The sequence below is a fragment of the Carassius gibelio genome, chromosome B18, assembly GCF_023724105.1.
Source record: "Carassius gibelio isolate Cgi1373 ecotype wild population from Czech Republic chromosome B18, carGib1.2-hapl.c, whole genome shotgun sequence".
Taxonomy (NCBI): Eukaryota; Metazoa; Chordata; class Actinopteri; order Cypriniformes; family Cyprinidae; genus Carassius; species Carassius gibelio.
The window spans coordinates 15,979,900-15,989,962 of NC_068413.1; the positions used below are offsets into that span (position 1 = coordinate 15,979,900).

The following is a 10,063-nucleotide window of genomic DNA, read 5'->3' on the forward strand; positions in this document are numbered from 1 at the left end:
CCACAGAACCTCAAAGTTGAGCGAATATGGCAAGAAATAAATAACAGGGTCAACTCTCCCCTGAAAGAAGCCCTGCTGCAACTTCAAGACCAAGAGGGGATCAACATGGAGGACAACACAACTAGATTTTGTGTATCCAATCTCACTTGTCAGGTTTCCTCAATTGGGCTCAAATGGACTGTGATATCATGGAATGCACATTGTAACAATATAAACATACAAAATTATATACAAATCATTATTTTGTATATAATTGCACCATTGTCAAGCTAAACTTTGGGGTAGATTTTGTATCCTCTCTATGATTGAGATCCCAGCCATTTCATGCTAGAGTTGGCTTTACTTACAAATTTTTTTAAACCTTTCTTCTTATTTATATATTAATTATGGTACTGCTGTTGTAGGAAAAGGAATACCAAACATCTTGGCTGAAGGTGGGTGTACAGCAAAGATTTCCGAGGAACTTCTTCCACAGGCCTCTGTGGTTGCTGACATGTACCAGCAAGATGTGGGGTCCTGTCTGACAAGAACATCAACATTCAGGACAGATCCCTTTTCTTGTGAGGAAGACAGAGCCCAGGCGGAGGAAGAATTTGCTGATCATTATCCAGACATTACAACGTACTTTGATCAGGCTGTAAATTATGAATTCACGCCCTTTAAAGATGCCATATTACATCTCATAAATGTAACAAGACATTATTCATGAAGATGAAGGTTTCATTAAGAATACCAGGAACAAGACATTCATCATAAAACTAACATTTATTACATATTTCTGTGAACAGTAATTTTATAAAGTACAAAAACAAGTCTTTTGAACATAGGCATTATCAATTGTATTAAAACAATGACGTAATTTGAGGTATAAAACTGTCAGTTAAAGCTTGAATAAAGTGCTACTGTATCTAGTGCTGCATTTTACTTCAGAAGTTGAACTTGACACTTAAACAGTGATATTTGGTATATAATTACTCTGATTAAAGCAGAAAAAGTGCTGCCAGTAGTGCTTCTCACTTTTAAGTCAATAACTGAACAATAATAACTTTTTTTTATACTGTATATTCAAGAGAATATATACTCTTAACATGTAACAAACAACAGTAACTAATAAAGAGCTGCCGTAGTCGTGCCATATTATTAAACTTCTTAATGTGTGACCCTTGTAACAGGTATACAGCTTTTTTTCCCCAATGTATTTAATCTTTAAAAGATCACCAAAAGCAGACAATGCACCATCAATTCCTTTGACTCTGTAGGTGTTTTCCCTTGAGTTGTCTCCTCTGCATTTCACACAGGTGTTGGCATTTCACTGCCACTGGTCAAAGCACACTTTGCATGCAATGAGACTCTGACAGCAAACTGCATAAACAGGGCCCTATAAATTTAAAATGAAGAAAATTACTTGTTAGTTTTTTCATAATATTTCTGGGATCTTAATCCAGAGAGAAGAGAGGAAAGTATTACAGTTTAATTCATAAAATACTATCCTGGCTATCAACAAATCTTGGAGACTTATTTATCTTAACAAATCTTTGCAAATTATGCAAGCATATGCATTTTTAATAGCTGCACGTTCTTCCTCCGTGAATGTAAGAAAACGTCTGCGTGTCAACGTCAACTCAGAAAAGCCTCTTATAGCCTGTGCAACCTCTGGCAGTTCTTGGGATGCCAACACCAGCTCTTCAATTCTCTCCAAGACCTCTGGTAGCTGCCTGTCGTCATCCCGTTGGCTGAGGAAAGAAGTTGCAATAAGCACACAATGTTTTTTAAATATTTAAGTTGGTTACATTTTAGTAACTAAAATGTTCCAAATATCTGCTATTTTACCTTAATCTTCACCTTTTGGAAATCATATCCAAAAACTGTGACGGTTGGGTTATGGGAAAAACACAAGGAGAAGGTAGGATCCAATTGCAGGTGAGGTTTATTGCACAAACAGGTAAATACAAAATAAAACTGTCTAGAGAGACAAACCAAACAAAAGGGAACCGGATGAAACGGATAAGAAAGCGGATGAACAAGAAGGTAACGAGAAGACTCACAAGACAAGCACAACTCACACATAGGGTAAGGACTCCATAAAGACGACAGAGAAAGACAGCTCTATATAGGGAGACTAATGACTAAGGATAGTCAACACCTGTGCGATTTAATTGGAGTGCAATTACTGTGACGACATGACCAGACAAGCGGAATTAAAGTGCCTGTGGTGAAGTGTCTAAGGAGAAGTGCGCTCACTAGGGGACACCCAGGAAACAGAGACTGATAGCGTGACATTACCCCTCCCCTACGGAGCAGCTACCAGATGCTCCACCTGAAACCCCGGAAAACCCAACAGAAAAAGAGGTAGGAGGGAGGTGAAGCGGAGGCGGACTAGGGGGAGGGACGGAGGGTCAGAAAACAGAGACAAACAACCAGGTGAAAAGGAGAGACAAAGACAGGCCAACCAGGTAAAATGGAAGAAAAGAGATGGAACAACCAGACGTGATGGAAAGGCAGAGACAGGAAGGTGGAACACAAAACAAGGAGTCCAGGAGGGTGGTGGACCGGCGGAAGGAAAGAGGGGAGGGACGGAGGGCCAGGTCCAACGGAGGAAAATAGAAAAAACAAAAAAAACAAATGAAAACAAAACATTGGTAAATGGAGGACATTAGGTGATGCCCACCCGGGCGGAACAGAGGGCCATCACACCCATGTGGTCAAAGCAGAAGCCCCCCCAGGGCAGAGCGGAAGGCCACCACCTCCACGTGGTCGCGGCCGAAGTCCCCCAGGGCGGAGCGGATGACCACCACGTCCTCTTGGTCACCGTCGGAGTCCCCCAGGGCGAAGCGGTCTCGGGCACTGCATCGGGAACGGCCTCCGGCACCGCATCGGGAACGGTTGCGGGCCCCGCCTCGGTCTCCGGAACCGCAACGGACACCGCCTCGGCTTCGGGCCCCGCCTCGGCCTCCGGAAAAGCATCGGACACCGCCTCGGCCTTGGGCACCGCCTCGGGAACAGCATCGGCCTCGGGAACAGCATCGGCCTCGGGAACAGCATCGGCCTCGGGAACAGCATCGGCCTCGGGAACAGCATCGGGCTCCGCCTCGGCATCGGGCACCGCATCGGCCTCTGGAACAGCATCGGCAACAGCATCGGCCTTGGGAACAGCATCGGCCTCGGGCACCGCCTCGGGAACTGCATCGGGCACCGCCTCGGGAACTGCATCGGGCACCGCCTCGGGAACTGCATCGGGCACCGCCTCGGGAACAGCATCGGCCTCGGGAACAGCATCGGCCTCGGGAACAGCATCGGCCTCCGCCTCGGCATCGGGCACCGCATCGGCCTCTGGAACAGCATCGGGCACCGCCTCGGCCACCACTTCGGCATCGGCCTCTGGAACAGCCTCGGGCACCGCCTCGGGAACAGCATCGGCCTCGGGAAAAGCATCGGCCTCGGGAACAGCATCGGCCTCGGGAACAGCATCGGCCTCCGCCTCGGCCTCTGGAACATCATCGGGCTCCGCCTCGGCATCGGGCACCGCATCGGCCTCTGGAACAGCATCGGGCACCGCCTCGGCCACCACTTCGGCATCGGCCTCTGGAACAGCCTCGGGCACCGCCTCGGGAACAGCATCGGCCTCGGGAACAGCATCGGCCTCGGGAAAAGCATCGGCCTCGGGAACAGCATCGGCCTCCGCCTCGGCCTCTGGAACATCATCGGGCTCCGCCTCGGCATCGGGCACCGCATCGGCCTCTGGAACAGCATCGGGCACCGCCTCGGCCACCACTTCGGCATCGGCCTCTGGAACAGCCTCGGGCACCGCCTCGGGAACAGCATCGGCCTCGGGAACAGCATCGGCCTCGGGAACAGCATCGGGCTCCGCCTCGGCATCGGGCACCGCATCGGCCTCTGGAACAGCATCGGCAACAGCATCGGCCTTGGGAACAGCATCGGCCTCGGGCACCGCCTCAGCATCGGGCACCGCCTCGGGAACTGCATCGGGCACCGCCTCGGGAACTGCATCGGGCACCGCCTCGGGAACTGCATCGGCCTCGGGAACAGCATCGGCCTCGGGAACAGCATCGGCCTCGGGAACAGCATCGGCCTCTGGAACAGCATCGGGCTCCGCCTCGGCGGAAGAAGTTCAGGCAAATAGAAACACTATATACTACGTAGCAATCCTTAATTGAAGAAATGTGGCAAAACATCTCTGGAGAGAACCTTATATTATTAAATTCGAGAGTGCAATCTGTTACAGTAACTGAGAAAAAAAAGTGTAATTAAATTACAGTTACTTGTGAAAATGTTAGCAATTACAAAGGGGGGTTACATTTAACATACTTTAAATTGATTTATTTCTTAATTGCATGTTTTAGAGCACTAAAACATGAGGCACCAATGTTTCAGAAGTTAAGTACACAGAATACGATGCATGCTTATTCAATAACTTTTTTATATTCTGTTTGGGTTTATGCATATGCTTAAAGTAACTGTTTTTTCCTCCCCAAGGCATTATTAGATGCCAGTGTTTCCTGTCATAGCTGTGGAAAAGATTTGATTTTAAAAACAGTATCATTGTATCTTTTTTTTAATCTCAAAGTAAGAAAAAAAAAACTAAAGTCTGAATTTGTGGTGGCTATGGTTTTAAATTAAATGATTATAATCTTAATTTAAGTGATGAAGGTTTTTGAAAGTCTGCCAATAATCAGTGTTGATACTGCAAGCTTAACCCTTCCTGCTTTAACCCTCTGGAGTCTAAGGATATTTTTGGGGCCTGGAGAAGTTTTGGCATGCCCTGACACTTGTGCTTTTTTCAGTTTCTTATAAACATCTAAATGGCTAAAGTCTAATCTCACTGTAATCAGCACAAACTGGGCTATAATAATATGTGAGCAGCATGTATGTACATGATTGTGTTTTTGAGAAAAAAAAATGTTATGCATGGTTAGTGAAAAACTACAAATGTTAAAGGCAATAAAACACATACAAAACATTGGTGAAAATCATAATTATGTGAAAATCATCTTGTTTACTCACTTACAGAAAACAATATATTGATTTAAATTTTCTACGACATCTTTTGTTTGTAAAAGTCATATGCGAGTAGGCGTCAACTATCATGAATATCATTGTGATTTACACCTGAGAAGACAAAGGCCTGCATAATGAGCAGCACGAATCATGTGCCCAGCTACATCTGATTCAAATATTATGCTAATTAAAAGTGAGAGGTGGTTTCAGACATCACAGTGCTGCACTCACACTGACTCTTATTCTGCCTAAAAGAATGAAAAGGCAGAGCTGAAGATGGAGCGATTTGACCAATCATATGAAAGCAGCGTTTCATCTCCGCCCACAAGTGTGAATGAAATATTGAAGCCATAAACCGAAATGATCATAACGTACATGGACCAACTGTCTTGTCCATGTTCTATTATTTGAATCCTCTTCTCGAGTCTTGAGTCTCTTGACCTTCTGCAAGCCCTGCCTTGTTCATGCAGTGATTGACGTGGTGCGAGGGGGTGGAGACTTGATCGTGATTTTCAATGTGCACATTGAATTTTGCTACATTCATTGTGTGACATTGAATGAAAATTCAATCGTAAGTGTCTTGACTGTGAATATTAATGCAATTAGGAAAAATTGCATTTGAATTATAATTTTTTGTATAAAGTTTTTGCTTGACATTGTTATACATATCTAATAATTTCTGTAATAAGTTTTCATTTTAATTTTGCAACTTATAAAGCGTTAAAATTAGTATTCATATAACATATTAAAACTAGTGTATGAAATGGCAAATTAAAATTATGTAATTAAATTTTCATTTTCATTTTGCACCAAACGTGGCACAAATGTATTGTAAAATGTAAATGTAAATACAGAAAAAACATTGCCATTTTACATATTGCATTGTCATTTTGCATATTACATTCCAAATTGAATATTGCTACCCACATGCTTCCATATCTCTCTACTAATAGTGAAGCTGTGAATTTTGATTACTTCAAAACACAAAGACATTTTCGCTATAACTTTTCTGTTTCAAATCATTTTATTGACAAATTACAGGGCAGCTTTGATAATATTTTTGTTTCTGTCTGTGAGTGATCTGTTATGTGTCTGTACGTGTGTGTGTTTGCAGTACAATCCTTGTAGGCAGAACTAGTTTAGAAAGGCTATAGTTACAGCATTAATTGTGCTAGTGATTAAGCAGTAATGGAGCACTCTTCATGGAGAGGGAACGGAAACCAGTACCAGAACACGCCAGACTCAAACTGAACTTGATGACGTAAATGTCACGTGAGCACCAAGAGAAATCTGAATCACCCACCGAATCTTGCAGACGTTTATAACTGCAGACGGGAATAATTTTGTCCCGTTGCTTTTATGGACTCTCTATGGGCTTCTCTATTGATTTCATGCCTCCAAGTCCCCCCGATTGCCTCATAGACAGTAAAAGATTGCCTGCGAGCTTCTCCTCCTGTCCATATGGTAATTTCTCTACTGTGCGACAGAGAGTCGCAGGTTATGACACAATCGCTAGCCTATTTTTTACAAAAACTGCTTCTACGGGACCATAACAAAAGATACAAGGTAATTGAGCCTTTTATACATTTTCGTGTTTCTTTAGAAATAATGAATGGACAAATGGAGTCTTTAAACGCATCAGATGTAAAGTTATTCGCTGTCAAAGTGACGCCACAATGATTGGGAGTCAAGGGAATGCTTACAGCAGGTGGGGGTCCGCTAGCCAATGGCGGCGCCCAGGGGTGCTTCAATAAAATATGAAATCCTGCCCCCCTGGGAAAACCTGTAATGGCAAAGATGGCGTTGTATGCACGTGTCCCACCCCTCCCGCTGGAAAGACAATCATCTGCTTTTAACAGTCAAGCCGGGAAACATTTAAGCCTATCGTCTGGTTCCACTGACGTATTCGCACATTTGAGGAACCCTTGCATAAGCGTACTAAAAGTATAACCTGTGGGGAAAAAGGCATTTGAAACCTTATTTTGGGGCAAAGTCATCAAAATTTTTCAGCAATTTTTATCATATTTTACTGCTGTTTCTATACATATAGTTTTTATGTCCCGGTGACCAGTAGAAGTGCAGTTCTGACTCTATGCCCATTCATTTAGATAGGAGCCTGGTCTTGTTAGTCTGAAATAGCTGCCCGGAGGCGTTGCCAAGATGGCTCTTCTTCAAGAAGACTCTTTCTGACTGGAAGACCTCAGGCAGTATGGGTCGGCAGCAACACATCCAGCACCATCACACTGAACACTAGGGCCCCCCAAGTATGTGTGCTGAGCCCCCTCCTCTTTACTCTGCTGACCCATGACTGCACACCGTCACACAACTCCAACCTCTTCATTAAGTTTGCGGATGACACGACTGTGGTGGGTCTCATTAGCAACAAAGATGAGACAAACTACAGGAGCGAGGTGAGCCGCCTGGCCGAGTGATGCAGTGACAACAATCTCTCTCTGAACGTGGAGTAGACAAAGGAGATTGAGTTGTTCAGGAGAACGCACACTCAGCACGTTCCTGTGACCATCAACGGTGCGACTGTGGAGAGAGTGAGCAGCACCAAGTTCCTGGGTGTGCACATCACAGAGGACCTCTCCTGGACTGAAAACACAGCAGCACTCGCCAAGAAATCACAACAGCGTCTCTACTTCCTCCACGAACTGAGGAGAGCCAGAGCCCCACCCCCCATCATGTACACCTTCTACGGAGACACCATTGAGAGCATCCTGTCGAGCTGCATCACTGTGTGGTATGGCGCCTGCAACGTGTCCTGCCGAAAGACTCTGCAACGCATAGTGAGAGCAGCTGAGAAGATCATTGGTGTCTCTCTCCCCTCCTTCCAGCACATTTACAGAACCCGTCTCACTCGCAAAGACCTCTGCATCACAGGTGATCCCACCCACCCATCACACAGCTTCTTCAGCCTGCTGCCATCAGGGAGGAGACTGTGGAGTCTCCAGGCCAGGACCAGCAGACTGAAGGACAGCTTCATCCACCAGGCTGTCAGGAAGCTGAACTCCCTCCCGAACTCCCCCCCTCTTCTGCCCCAGGCACCACTGAACTATGAACCCTATCTGCCATTTGCCTTGCGCTGCTTTATTTAACTTTATTTTAAATTTTATCATATGTCTTTTTTTACATTCCCTTATTGTATAGTTGTATCTAAACCTTATATTTGATCTAGATTTTTAGGCTCTACTGTTAATGTTATCTGTATGCACCAGGGGTCTGAGAGTAACGCAATTTAGATTCTCTGTATGTATGTACTGCACATGTGGAAGAATTGACAGTAATGCAGACTTGACTTGACTCTGTGGAAAAATAGTGCCAAAAAGATCTGTAGACGTGTGCAGAGGGATCTGTGAATGCCCTGTGACCTGCAAACACAGATTCAACACTTGCATGCTGAGCTTTGCACAGAAAGTGTAAGAATGTCTTTTTACAGTTGTTTGAAAATACAAGTTAGACCGTGTTTGTTTGCAAATTGTGAGGAGGGCATTTGTAGAGTTTTTAATGGAAAAAACAGTGAAACAGCTGTGCCAAAATTCTGAAAACAAATGCAACACAATCTATAAACAATTAATGAACCTTATGCGCAGACAAATCACTTTGCATTCATTCAAATTCTGGTTGTCAAGTACAAGTCACTGATTTCTATTTGTGAATCATGAAGAGTCTGTTTGTGGATTTTTTTATCTATTTGTAGATCTTGTTTTACATTTGCGGATCATGAGGAGTTTGTTTGCAGATTTGGAATCTATTTACAGATTGGGTTTTACATTTGCAGATTTTACATTTATTTGTAGATCTTGTTTTGTGTTTACAAATTATTATATTCATTTTTGACTAATAGTCTCTTCGTTTTCAATGATTATGGCATTATATTGTCACAACAGCGAAACAATAGTGTCAGAATTCTGAAAACAAATGTGACACAATCTACAAACAGTGCAGTGCTTTTAGTCTTTCCATTTTCAATGGTTTTGGCATCAATTTACCCCCATACCGAATCAGGCTCCTCCAATAAAAGCATGAATCGTTGACTTTTCGGGGTCACCCCTAATATATAATTTTCATCAGCAGTATTCTGTGTAGTTAAATATATCCGCAGAATGCTCTGTGTTCAATAAAATTAGCATCTACATATTGAACAACACACCCACATCTCTCACACCAATTTTTTAAAAGCCTATAGACATAATTTAAAAAAAAACATAAAGTCGACTTTGAGTATATAAAAACTTATGATATATAAAAGTCATATACTAAATTATATGTCATTTAGTCAGTTAATTTAGTTCATTCGTGAATGATCGTTAAGACAAAAAACACTGTCTCTTTGTGTGGGGTTTTCACCAATGTTTTCCCAATTATGTCTCGATTGAATATTATTACTTGTATTATGAGTCTTTGAGAATGCAAATCCAAAATAAAAGCAGTCAAAAGACCCTAAGTCTTTCAAAGGGAGAAGCTTAAGTAAATAGAAAAAAATCAAATTAGTGCATTAATATGAGCGAACAAAAACGGATTCCGTCACGAATGAAATACCAGCAAATTAATGTAGTATGCATTTGATCTGAAAGTACGGTGCAAAAAAAACAACTTATCGAGACGACCCAGATGGGACTCGAACCCACAATCCCCAGCTCCGGAGGCTGATGCCTTATCCATTAGGCCACTGGGTCAACACAAGATATAGAGTAAAAACATATTATTTTGAAATATGGAGAAGTAAATATGGGTAACTTTACATATAAAAAGCAGTATTATTGGGACAGTAAATTGATATTTTTTTGTGAACATTTGGGTTTGTGAGATGCTATCGTGTGATATCGCGAGAACCAGTGACCAGAAAACACGTCTTGGGTGTTTACTATTATCATCATTACATAATATATCTTTGAACAATTTAAAGAATACGAGTAAATATGATAAAAAAAAAAGTTTAGTAACGTTATTGCATTAACAACAAAATCTGATGGTTAAACAATATACAAAATTTGCAAAGTACTTAAACTGCCGAGATGTCAGGGAAAAATATTTAATACAA

At 42.9% G+C, this 10,063-nt stretch overlaps 1 non-coding gene across 1 annotated transcript; it reads right to left on the reverse strand.

Annotated features, from left to right (window-relative positions):
• Positions 1–9,625: 9,625 nt before the first annotated feature.
• trnar-ccg (transfer RNA arginine (anticodon CCG)) lies at positions 9,626–9,698 on the reverse strand. The gene has a single exon. It is a non-coding gene; the product is annotated as a tRNA-Arg (tRNA).
• Positions 9,699–10,063: the final 365 nt, after the last annotated feature.